Raw genomic sequence first — 10229 nt, forward strand, 5'->3', positions numbered from 1 at the left:
TTTATACTATATCAGAATATGTTATGATGTAGCTAGCACCATATAGACGTGAAGTTGGTGTAATAATAGAGTGAATATTTTATACATTTTCGTATTTTTGTAACGGTACGAACTACAAAGAGAAGACTACCATTTACGTATGGATGTCTACACATGGCGTCCGTCGCTTACGTTGTAGACATCCATACGTATTTGTTGGTGTAATTTTTTGTGTTACTATTGTTAATAATGATATTATTGTTATTATTTTATTATCCAGCTTCACCGATTCCTACTTGCTAGCCATCTTACGTGTCGAAAAATAAAGTGCCGAGAACGCGATACGATCCGTGCATCACGACCGTTCATGTCGCTGATTTTGCACCGTCCTGATGATTGCTTGATCCGGACCACGCCACCCGTCGGTACCCTGCGCTGCTTTCGTGTTCGCGCCAAGTCGCAGCCACAAAACTGAGACGCTCCCACAGACACATGAAAAGACCCCTCGCCACAGGTCCCCAACCCTGAGCTGGTGGACCCCGAAACCTCCTCTAGTGATGACACAGGTAGGTTCGGGAGTAACGCGGGACCTGCCAATGACGTTCTATGCACGAACCACGGTGCTCGTCCTTCACCACGCTCGCGCTATCAGTTCAACCGAATCACCCCTGTAAAGTTCCCTGGGTGAAGTAGCCTCCCCATCGACTGCGCGTGGTGTGTCCCACGCGACAGCTCCATCAGAGGCCCCCTCGCCCGGAAAACCTTCATCGCGCCTCCCATGTTTTTGTCGCGGTTTGAACGAGATGCAAGCCAGGAAGGGCGGGGAAAGGGACAAAACGTACGCTGCGTCATGGTCTCGAATACGACCGCGGCGCAAGTGGCGTCGCTCCGAAGAGGAAAAGGGCAGCCCCGTCCTTCGCAGTCCATAAAAAAGTCTCGATCTCTCCGCTCGGGAAGGGGCGCCGGAGTTCGGAGACCGACGCGGTGGCATTCTCGCGAATCATAGAACGCTCACCCTTCCTTCGGGTACACGTTTCGACATCTGATTGGCTAGGTACGGTGCTCCGTCCTTCGCTCCCGACACAACCTCACTACCGGGTAAAAGGGTCAAGGCTCACGTGCCAGGGAGGTGGTTATGGACGGGGTAAGGCGAGGAGCGAATGCTGGGCGGTGACGAGAAAGAGGACGGTTTAGAGAGGCGTACCGGCAATCAGCAATGGAACGGTTTGATGCCGTTTTATCGTCCTTTTCCTCTTGCAATAATTCCGATATTTCCACCTCAACAAGTACTTTCTCGCAACATTTTTTTTTTCTTCCATTTTTATCTTATTTTCCGTATCAGACTTATTTATTCTCCAATGGGATGGTTTTGAAGAAGGCGAGGAAACGAGGGAGGGGCGGGCAAAGAGATCGCTGCTGTTGTGTGCTTGGTCGCGTCCGGAAGCTTCGCCTCTGTCTCTCTCCATCTCTCCTCCCTTTCGCTTCGTTTCTAGTTTCGATCACACCATTCTTGGGACGATGCTCGAGATCTGGTAGTTTCTTGCCTTCAGATCCAGTAAGGGTTTCGTTGTCTTAACTTGCTTGCCTGATCTCACCGTGTGTGAGTGGATCCTTGGGGAACCAGGATGCGCGTTTAATCGAGTTCTCTTCCTTTGTTTTCTTACCGATGATGAAAGACTCTTTATTTGCCTTGGATCTCGAATTCTTCTTCTTCTTCTTATTCCTATTTTTCAGATTATTTTGCTTTAATTTTTGGTAGTATAGCTTATTAGAAGATTCTACCTCGTTGGAGCGGACGGATCTCGGAGAAGTATCCACATCACACTGCGGTTTGTAAGTTCTCTTCCTTTCTTTTTTGTGAGATTTCTGGTAATCACATCGAGAGGATGATGAGAACTATTTTTATGTTTACATGGGACTTTGCTGATGTTTGTGACTGATGGTGTGGGCTTGGCAGATGATGGGGTTTCTTGTTGATGCGCTTGCATGAGCGTTGTTGGTTGACAACGAGAGAGAGCACGCCGGTCCGAGGCCCATGCCGGCTGCCATGGTCCAGTACTAGCGTGCTCCTTCTCGTTGTCACCCCGTTTCGCCTCACCAACATCAATCGCTTCTTCTTGCCCCATATTCCTACCGTCGGCCTTGTCGAGATGAAGTGCTGCATCTGATAGGTACGTTGTGGTTTCCTCACGCTACATCCATACATTCATTCACTCTAATCCATGTTGTTTTTCTTTTCTTTTAGTATGTGTGATTATTTATTGTATTGTCTTAAGCAAAGGCATGCCTAAATTAGCCAGATATCAAATAGTTGGTCGTCGAATCTCTTTGTTGATGTTTGATGAATCTTATGTTGCTTTGCCTGCTGGTAATTTAGTACTTGCTATTCTCTACTTTTTTTAGTATATTTGATTTATTTATTGTATTGTCTTAAGCACGGGTGTCTATGTTAGCCAAATATTAAATAATTGGCCATCATATCTCTTTGTTGATGTTTGATGAATCTTATGCTCCTTTACATGCTGGTAATTTAGTACTCGGTTTTTATTTTTCTTCATTCAAGCTTAGTCATGTTAGTGAATAGTTAGGTTACAATGTATTCCTGATTTGGTATCCCATTGGTATCCTAGTATTAAATAGTATTCCTGATTAGTTAGCCAAATATTAAATAGTTAGGTTACAAGAAAGGATGATTGCTAGCTAAGATTTATGTTTGGGTATAAATGTGCCTAAACCTTGGTATGTAGATGTCTATATATGTTCAGAAAATGGAGGACAACACATGTCCATTCTTCCCCTAGAATACTGGAAAGATGTCCTTTTTTAGTTTCAACTACATCAGATGATGGACATATGGTCAATTTGCAATGTGGTCAATCAAAAGACTAATTTCATTTACAGAAAATATCAATTAGCAATGCTTTTATCAAGTTTTTGCAAGAGGCACATAAGATACATCCATGTTTTTCATGTGAAGTAGGTTGTATTGTTGTATCCTCATAAGAAGAAAGGGAAGGTAGGGGGAGCAAGCTTAACATCTTTGTTGAACTTCAACACAAGTTGTTTCAAGACCAATCATCTTAACCAATATTGCATATTGATGCAAGACTGTTTTGATGCAACTTCAACAACGTCTCTCTTTTATTGATGCAAGACTGTTTTGATCCTTGTCTTCACTGATTGAATCATTCTTATTTGGAGTTTCATCTTAACCTTTCCATAAGATCAAGGATCTTAGTTTTTGTTGATTTAACAGGAATTCATTCGATTTCCGGAAAGCACATGTTTTTAGCATGTATGGGCAACTCCTCATGAATGGCTTGTTTGTACATTATCTTGACAATATAGGAACTTCAAATGCATACACTATTATTTTGAGTTTGTGATTCTTCTTGACTGATCATAGCCTATTTTAACATATTAAAGAATAAGTTAATAATATAGTACAAAAAACCTTTATTAATAACAACAACAAAATGGGTCGTTTTGGGATGATAAGAACCTGATAAAACAATTCTTGAGATAGGCATTCATGTCTAAGAAATAATATAATAATATTAATTATCACTCGTACATATTTGCATGTGTACTTGTAGCTTTTTCTTGTAAAAATTAATAGAGAAGTATGTATTAAGAGAGATTAGGATAACAAGTAAACAAAGATGTGTTGGGTTTTTGAAAGAAAAAATATGGTCTTGAAGTATCCAAGCAATCAATTAATATCCAGTAGCTCCTTTGATCTCTGTAAAAATCTGTTAGTGGAACTTGTTTTAATTCCCTTGGCATGGGCACCATAAAAAGGAAAGAGGACAATTTTGTCTCCCAGTATCATGGAAGAATCCTATGGCATGGGCACCATAGAAAATTTCTTTCCTATCCAAATGCACCAAATCACTAAGTAATTTGGTTTTTTTTTAATGAACACTTTTTTTGTTTTTATATTGTTCTTATCTTTAGTTGTGGTATGTTTTGTTCATACCAATAAACTCATCCACAAACAGAAAGGAAAATTTTGGAATAAGTATTCATGTCCACATTTGCTTGATCAATCAAATTAAACCAGCTATAAATTGATGGTGTCAAATGGAAATCTTTATGTACATAGGAAGTAGCACACTTATAGTATACTGTATAATCAATGAGGAGGAGATTGAGAAACAATTGTTTAATAAATAAGAGCAGGCTGGCTAGAATAAAGTGCAACTACTTTCTTGTATGATTGTGTAGTTTTTCCATAATTAAAAGCAAAATGTCTCTAAATTGGCATAGAAACAGCCATCATAAATGCTTCAAAGGGTTATCAATATTTGTTCTGACTTCAATATGCTAGAGATGATGATAGAAGGAAAAATGGGATAAAAATTATTGCATTAGTGATAAGATGAGAGAAAATATTGTCTAAGATGATTCAAGTTGTCTTCTACTTTATCATTCTCAATTGGATTAGCTAATCTAGGTTGGATCCGAGTAGGAGCAAATCTTAATTGATCAATTTCACAGCATGGGAAAAATATAGTTTCTTGTGTAAGTTGGTCTCATTCATCAAGACTTTTGGTTGATTTCTGTTTTCAATGCAAATTTTGGACTAGTTAAATTGATCCATACTAGATTTGCATGAATGTCCATGACATTGTGTCACTATTTGATAAATTGTAGATGTCAATGCAAAAACACATGATCATTTTACAGTTTAAAATACATTAATGTACTAGTCCTAAAAATGTTTTATAATAGGTGATAGTCTGTCAAGGTGGTAACTACCTAGGCCATTTGACATCCACGAATTAAGAATAAAATGGAGTAAAAGGTAAAAAATTATGACATTAGATGTAGAAATAAAAGGAGTACAAGCATAACTAAAAGTTATTAATAAGATAGAAGAAATTAAAAATTTGATTGCTCCACACACTATGAAATTAAACATACTCCAAAAGAAATTGATTGCTCAACACACTATGAAATTAAAAATATTCTTCTTCTCTTTTGAGGTGGCTCTTTGCTTCACTAAAGGCAACCTTCATCTAGGTGTGTCAAACTGACACTATTTCCATCCTGATTCTATTTGTTTACTCTAGCTAAGACACCCGCAAAAACTTGATACTATAATCATTTACATCTGGCCTTTATTCTTAATTATCACTGAGTTGTGCTAATATGGTTAAGCCATATATTTTCTTTCCTTGGCCTAAGATCTTCCTAGCGCACATCCATTATGTGGCCAAGCATGCCCAAATTTGGTTTCATGAATGTTTCCTCTTCTAGGCCCAGTTTTCCTTGCCAAATTTCTAGGTATATTCAGGCATGGTCAGCCAAATCACATGCCCAAACAACAATGTCTTGTGTAGATACAAATCTTGTCTGCCAAATGGTACATATTGAAAATTGCTGTCCGGGAATGTTGACCAATACTAAAGTGGACATATATTGAGCTATCCTATTGATGCAATAAGATGACTCTATGATGCATAACTTTGCAAAGCATACATGACTTAATACAATTGTCTAAAACATCATGAATAAACAAAGTACTATAGTTAATCCAGTTTTTACCTATCCAAAGCATTAGATATCTATTAAATAAGTAGCATCATTATACAATTATACAATAACCCTGAATATCCTTATTTAATATAACTAGTATTGCTGAGCTGCCAATCACTCGCACTTTACTCTACTGTCCCAACTTATTTGATAAACAATTGGAAGAAATTATGAGTCCAACAGCCCACATAAATTTTTAATCATACACAATTTTTAGAAAAATACAAGTCTTGCTATTCAATTCGTAGCACAATGTTGCAAGAGTGCTAATAAATTGTTGGTTCCATGACACTTTAAATTTGGTCTTCCAAAGACGTCTTTTTGAGACAGCCTTTCTTCCAAAGTATTTTGAAAAGAATTTATGACCTAGACTGCTTGGGGAGACAGTTAATATGGCTATAATGTACAAGGAGGGGAGCCGTCTCATGATATACCAATTATTTTTATGATTATCAGAAGTTCACATCTTCCTTTAGAAACATATTCGTAGACAACCAAGCGTCTTTTAAATGATTTAAACTACTTGAGATAAAATTCTTTACATATAATGATATGCATTCATCACTGTCCAACTTAAAACAGGTCTCCTAATAAATTTAGGATTGCATAAACTTCAGAGACCATCTTCTAACTACATCATGACTTTTATGACCCATTATTGTTCTCAAGTGCGTTCATTTTGTTGTTGGCTATGAATATGTGGTTTATAATCTTAACAATTCTTTCCTGTTAGAATCGTCAAAATTCAAGCTAGCACTCTGGATCATCTCTCGTTCATTATTTAACTGAATTGCTTAGATTTCTGGAACCAAGATAAGGTAACTATCCTGTATTATAAATAAGCCGATGATAACTTTGAGACCAGGTATTAGAGACGTCCAAAGTTGAGTGACAACTGAAAAAAGGAATCATTAAAACATTCTTTGATATTTTCACAATATAGAAAATTATTACTGGAGTCTTGTGCGATGCTGCCTGTAGATTTTTAATTGGATGGTTTGTTTTTCCAAAGTTCAGGATGTCTTTGGTTTGTGGTAACTTGAGGCCATAATGATTGTTTGCTGTGTAATTATCGCCCTACCTGCTGATACAAATCATCATGGATATGCAATGTGCAAATGTAACTTTTGGCAGGTTGCTTTGAAGTCAAGCTCTGATAAGTCAGGGAAGTTTTTTAATGATCTCTTGAACTTTTTTTATTGGTTTTCTTATATATATAATGCTATGATAGAACCTTTAGGGATTGAACCATCTTAAAGCAATTTATCTTTAAAATTGAATCAAACTTACTTTTAACAGTTCTCAAGGCTTTAGGTAAAGAAGTTGGGTAAACTACTGCTATATTTTGAATAGTAGAGGTTTATTGTTCCTAAATTCAGGATGTTTTCTGCTCTAGGTTGGCTAAATGAGGCTTGAGCAACAGTTCATGCTGAACCAATGTACTTCAAACATAAGCCGGCAGGACATCTTTATGTGCAAATTTGAATTTGGTAGTGTAGAACCCCATTTCAAGGAAATAGGGTGAGTCAGTTTGATGTTCTTTTACTTAATATTACTTAATTTTTTTCTGAAAATAAGAACGCATAATTTGCTTTAAGTTGGTCCTACTCGTTATCCTTCAATTGTACCTAATACAATCCATTGTAAATCGAGGTCTAGACAAAGTGACAATCCAACATGGAAAGTAATATGACTGAGTCAGATTCAAGTCAAATTAAGTGATTTTTGAATCTGACTCAACTAATCCAACTGAAGTTTGTCACAAAGTTTCTGCATGTCACAGATAGTAGGAAAACATTAGAAATCCACTTCATTTCCTGTAACTTCTACAGAGAAAAACACCATTTAGTGTATTGCTAATCCTCAAATTTTCACTTACTATGATTTTTTTCAGAATTGTAACCATTCAAATTGAGCCGAAGATGTTCCTAGGAATTAGCATTTGAACAGTGAAGTGTTTCCTCCAATTATAGTTCTTGTTTATATCAGTGGAGGACTCTTTCAGCTTTCAACAATGCAATTTTGTGCCACTAATTTATATTTATTTCTTTACAAATGTATCTAATGATGCTACAGTTGGTTCAACTATTCTTGAAGTGGACTGGTAGTATTCTGATTAATTTTTGTCCTGCTAACAAAAAAATTGCTTGCAAACTGATACTATAATGCTATGACTTAGAGTATTGTTGAAGTTATCTTGGTAACAAAGATACAATCAACATGAGAAATAGTGATATTTATACAGCGGTTCAGTGCTAGTCAGCTAGATATATCAAGAAGGGATGAGAAGGACATGTTATACCACTTGTTTTTTTTACATCTTAAGCTTCACATTGAAAAGAACCATTCTATAACTTTGTTCCTTAACATGCAATGGTTTCATCAACTGAGGTAATTCCGTCCAGCAATATAATTTAAATCTGTCCAATTTTTACTTATTGCTTTCTCTTTTGTTCCTATATATTCTTACCCATCATGCATTGGCAACAATCATTTGAAATTATTTTTTTCCTTCTGCATTTTCTATTTTTTGATGTATCCTTTTGTCAATTGTTCACACAGTAGGTGGGTGAGACATGTGAAATTTACCATTATATTTTTTTATTTTCAATCATGTACGATGCATGTTCTAAATTACATGCTCTCTTTAACCTGCTTGGCCCAAAATTACAAGTAATGAGGTGAATGAAGGTCTGGGAATACGGTATATCATTTCTTATAATCTGAAAAGATTAATGATACAATATAGTAGTTTTGCTTCATAAGAATGGTCTCGATAATCATAATATTATGAAGATTTTTTCTGGTAATCATTTCATATTTTCATATCAAGTTTACGAAATTATGCTTTGTTGTAATTCTAGAACTTCTCTTGGCCTTTGCTTTTCTTGAATCTAACAGTGAATAATGCAAGGCTCTTAGTTATTGTATGTCACCACGAGTAAAGTAAGCTTCATGAAATTCTTCTTTATGATTTTTGTATGGTATTTGACTTCTTGTTTCCTGCTTTATGATAATAAATAAAGCAAGGGTCAATTATATTTCTTTTTCGAATTTTGTTACAGTGATTTTTCGTAGTAGCATTTTTCATGAAACAATTTGGAGCATCGATAACTTTTAGATAAGTGTCATGAACTCTACATCCAATAATATTTATCTGTGCTTAGCTTGTATGGTGCACCATCTCAAATACCTGGCACTAAAGTGAATCAAGCCCTAGAATATTGATGTTTAGATATGTATCCATAGAACTTCCAAGTCAACAAAGAGTATCTGATATCACCTATAGAGATAGTATGTTTGTGGATTGAATATGATAACGATGATGCTAATGAAGGAAAGTTTCTCTCAGTTTAACTCATGGTATGCACATGCATACGAGTATGCACATATATGTATCTAGAAATCAATCAAGAGATTAGCTACTTGAGATATTGTGTCATGGAAGCTAAGCACGGACGAGTATTGTCAGATGCATAATTCATGATCTTTATTTAAAAGTTATTGATCTTTTTAAATGCTTCAAAATAATTGCTTGTTTCATGAAAATGCAACTGCAAATAGCAAATAGTTATTGTAACAGAACCCACAGAAAGGAAAAGTATATATATAATTGACTCTTGCCTTATTAATTATAAAAAAAACAACAAGTCAAATATCATAGGATTCATGAAAAAAAATTACAAAGCTTACTAGTCCTTGTCTTATTCATAAGTAAATTAAAAAATATATAAAGGCTAAGTGAAATATCATAATAACAACAAAACAAAATTTTCTTTGCAAAGATTACATGTAAACTTGATATGACAATCTGAAATGATAGCTAGATAAATTATTTAAATATTAGAAATTATTGAGACTATTCTTACGAAGAACTAATGAACTGTATTATTTATCTTTTTAGTATAAAAAATTGATCATATATTCTCAGTAGTTTTCTAACTTCATTATCTGCAATTTTGGTTTAAGCTAGTCAAAAGCATGTAATTTAGAACACATGGTACATGAGTGAAAATAAAAAGGATAGAATAGTAAAACCATCCTATTGAGAATAATTTACATAAGGATACATCAAAAAATAAAAAATACAAGGGAACAAAAATAATTTCAAATTAATGTTGCCTGGAAAAAAAAACGTAACAAATAAAATTGGACAGAATTTAAGATATATTAGCAAGAACAGAAATACTGGATGGAAATAATTCAACCGATTGAAACTATTGCACATCAAAGAAATTAAAATGATTCTTTTCGAATCTTAAGATGTGAAAAACAGGTTGAATTTATTCCTCATGTCTGGTAGTATAACATGTCCACATCCTTTCATAGAATAAGCTAGCTAGTTGGCATTGGACCACTGTGTAAATGTTATTATTTCATGATATAACTGAAATTCCAGAAGCATCGACTGAAGAAGTTTGAGAAAGAGATTCAAGTATAGGTCCTATTTTCAAGGAGTCATCAATATCATAACCTTATAAACGTTTTCTAGAGCACTTGGAAATGTAATTTGTAGACACTCATTGACCTCCAATGTAAAAGTACTTGAGAAGCATGTGGAACAATGCAGACGCAACCGAGAAGAATATCTTTACGAACCCCCGCGACCGCTAAGAACGAATAGAATAAAAAAGAACAGAAAACCAAAGAATTCACAAGAAGCTCACGAGGGTTTAACGCTTCAAAGAAGCCAAATGGTAGCGACGACG

General features: G+C 35.5%; 1 long non-coding RNA gene across 3 annotated transcripts; it reads left to right on the forward strand.

Moving 5' to 3' along the window:
• Positions 1-1112: 1112 nt before the first annotated feature.
• On the forward strand, positions 1113-7640 carry LOC135648608 (uncharacterized). 3 transcript variants are annotated; one of them, XR_010501015.1, is made up of 5 exons: positions 1113-1265; positions 1355-1812; positions 1937-2150; positions 6917-7041; positions 7415-7640. It is a non-coding gene; the product is annotated as an uncharacterized LOC135648608 (long non-coding RNA). The 3 variants fall into 3 exon arrangements; XR_010501013.1 differs by having other exon boundaries at positions 1114-1265; positions 6917-7640; XR_010501014.1 differs by having other exon boundaries at positions 1119-1265; positions 1358-1812; positions 6917-7640.
• Positions 7641-10229: the final 2589 nt, after the last annotated feature.

Source organism: Musa acuminata, chromosome BXJ3-9 (assembly GCF_036884655.1).
Source record: "Musa acuminata AAA Group cultivar baxijiao chromosome BXJ3-9, Cavendish_Baxijiao_AAA, whole genome shotgun sequence".
NCBI classification, from domain to species: domain Eukaryota; kingdom Viridiplantae; phylum Streptophyta; class Magnoliopsida; order Zingiberales; family Musaceae; genus Musa; species Musa acuminata.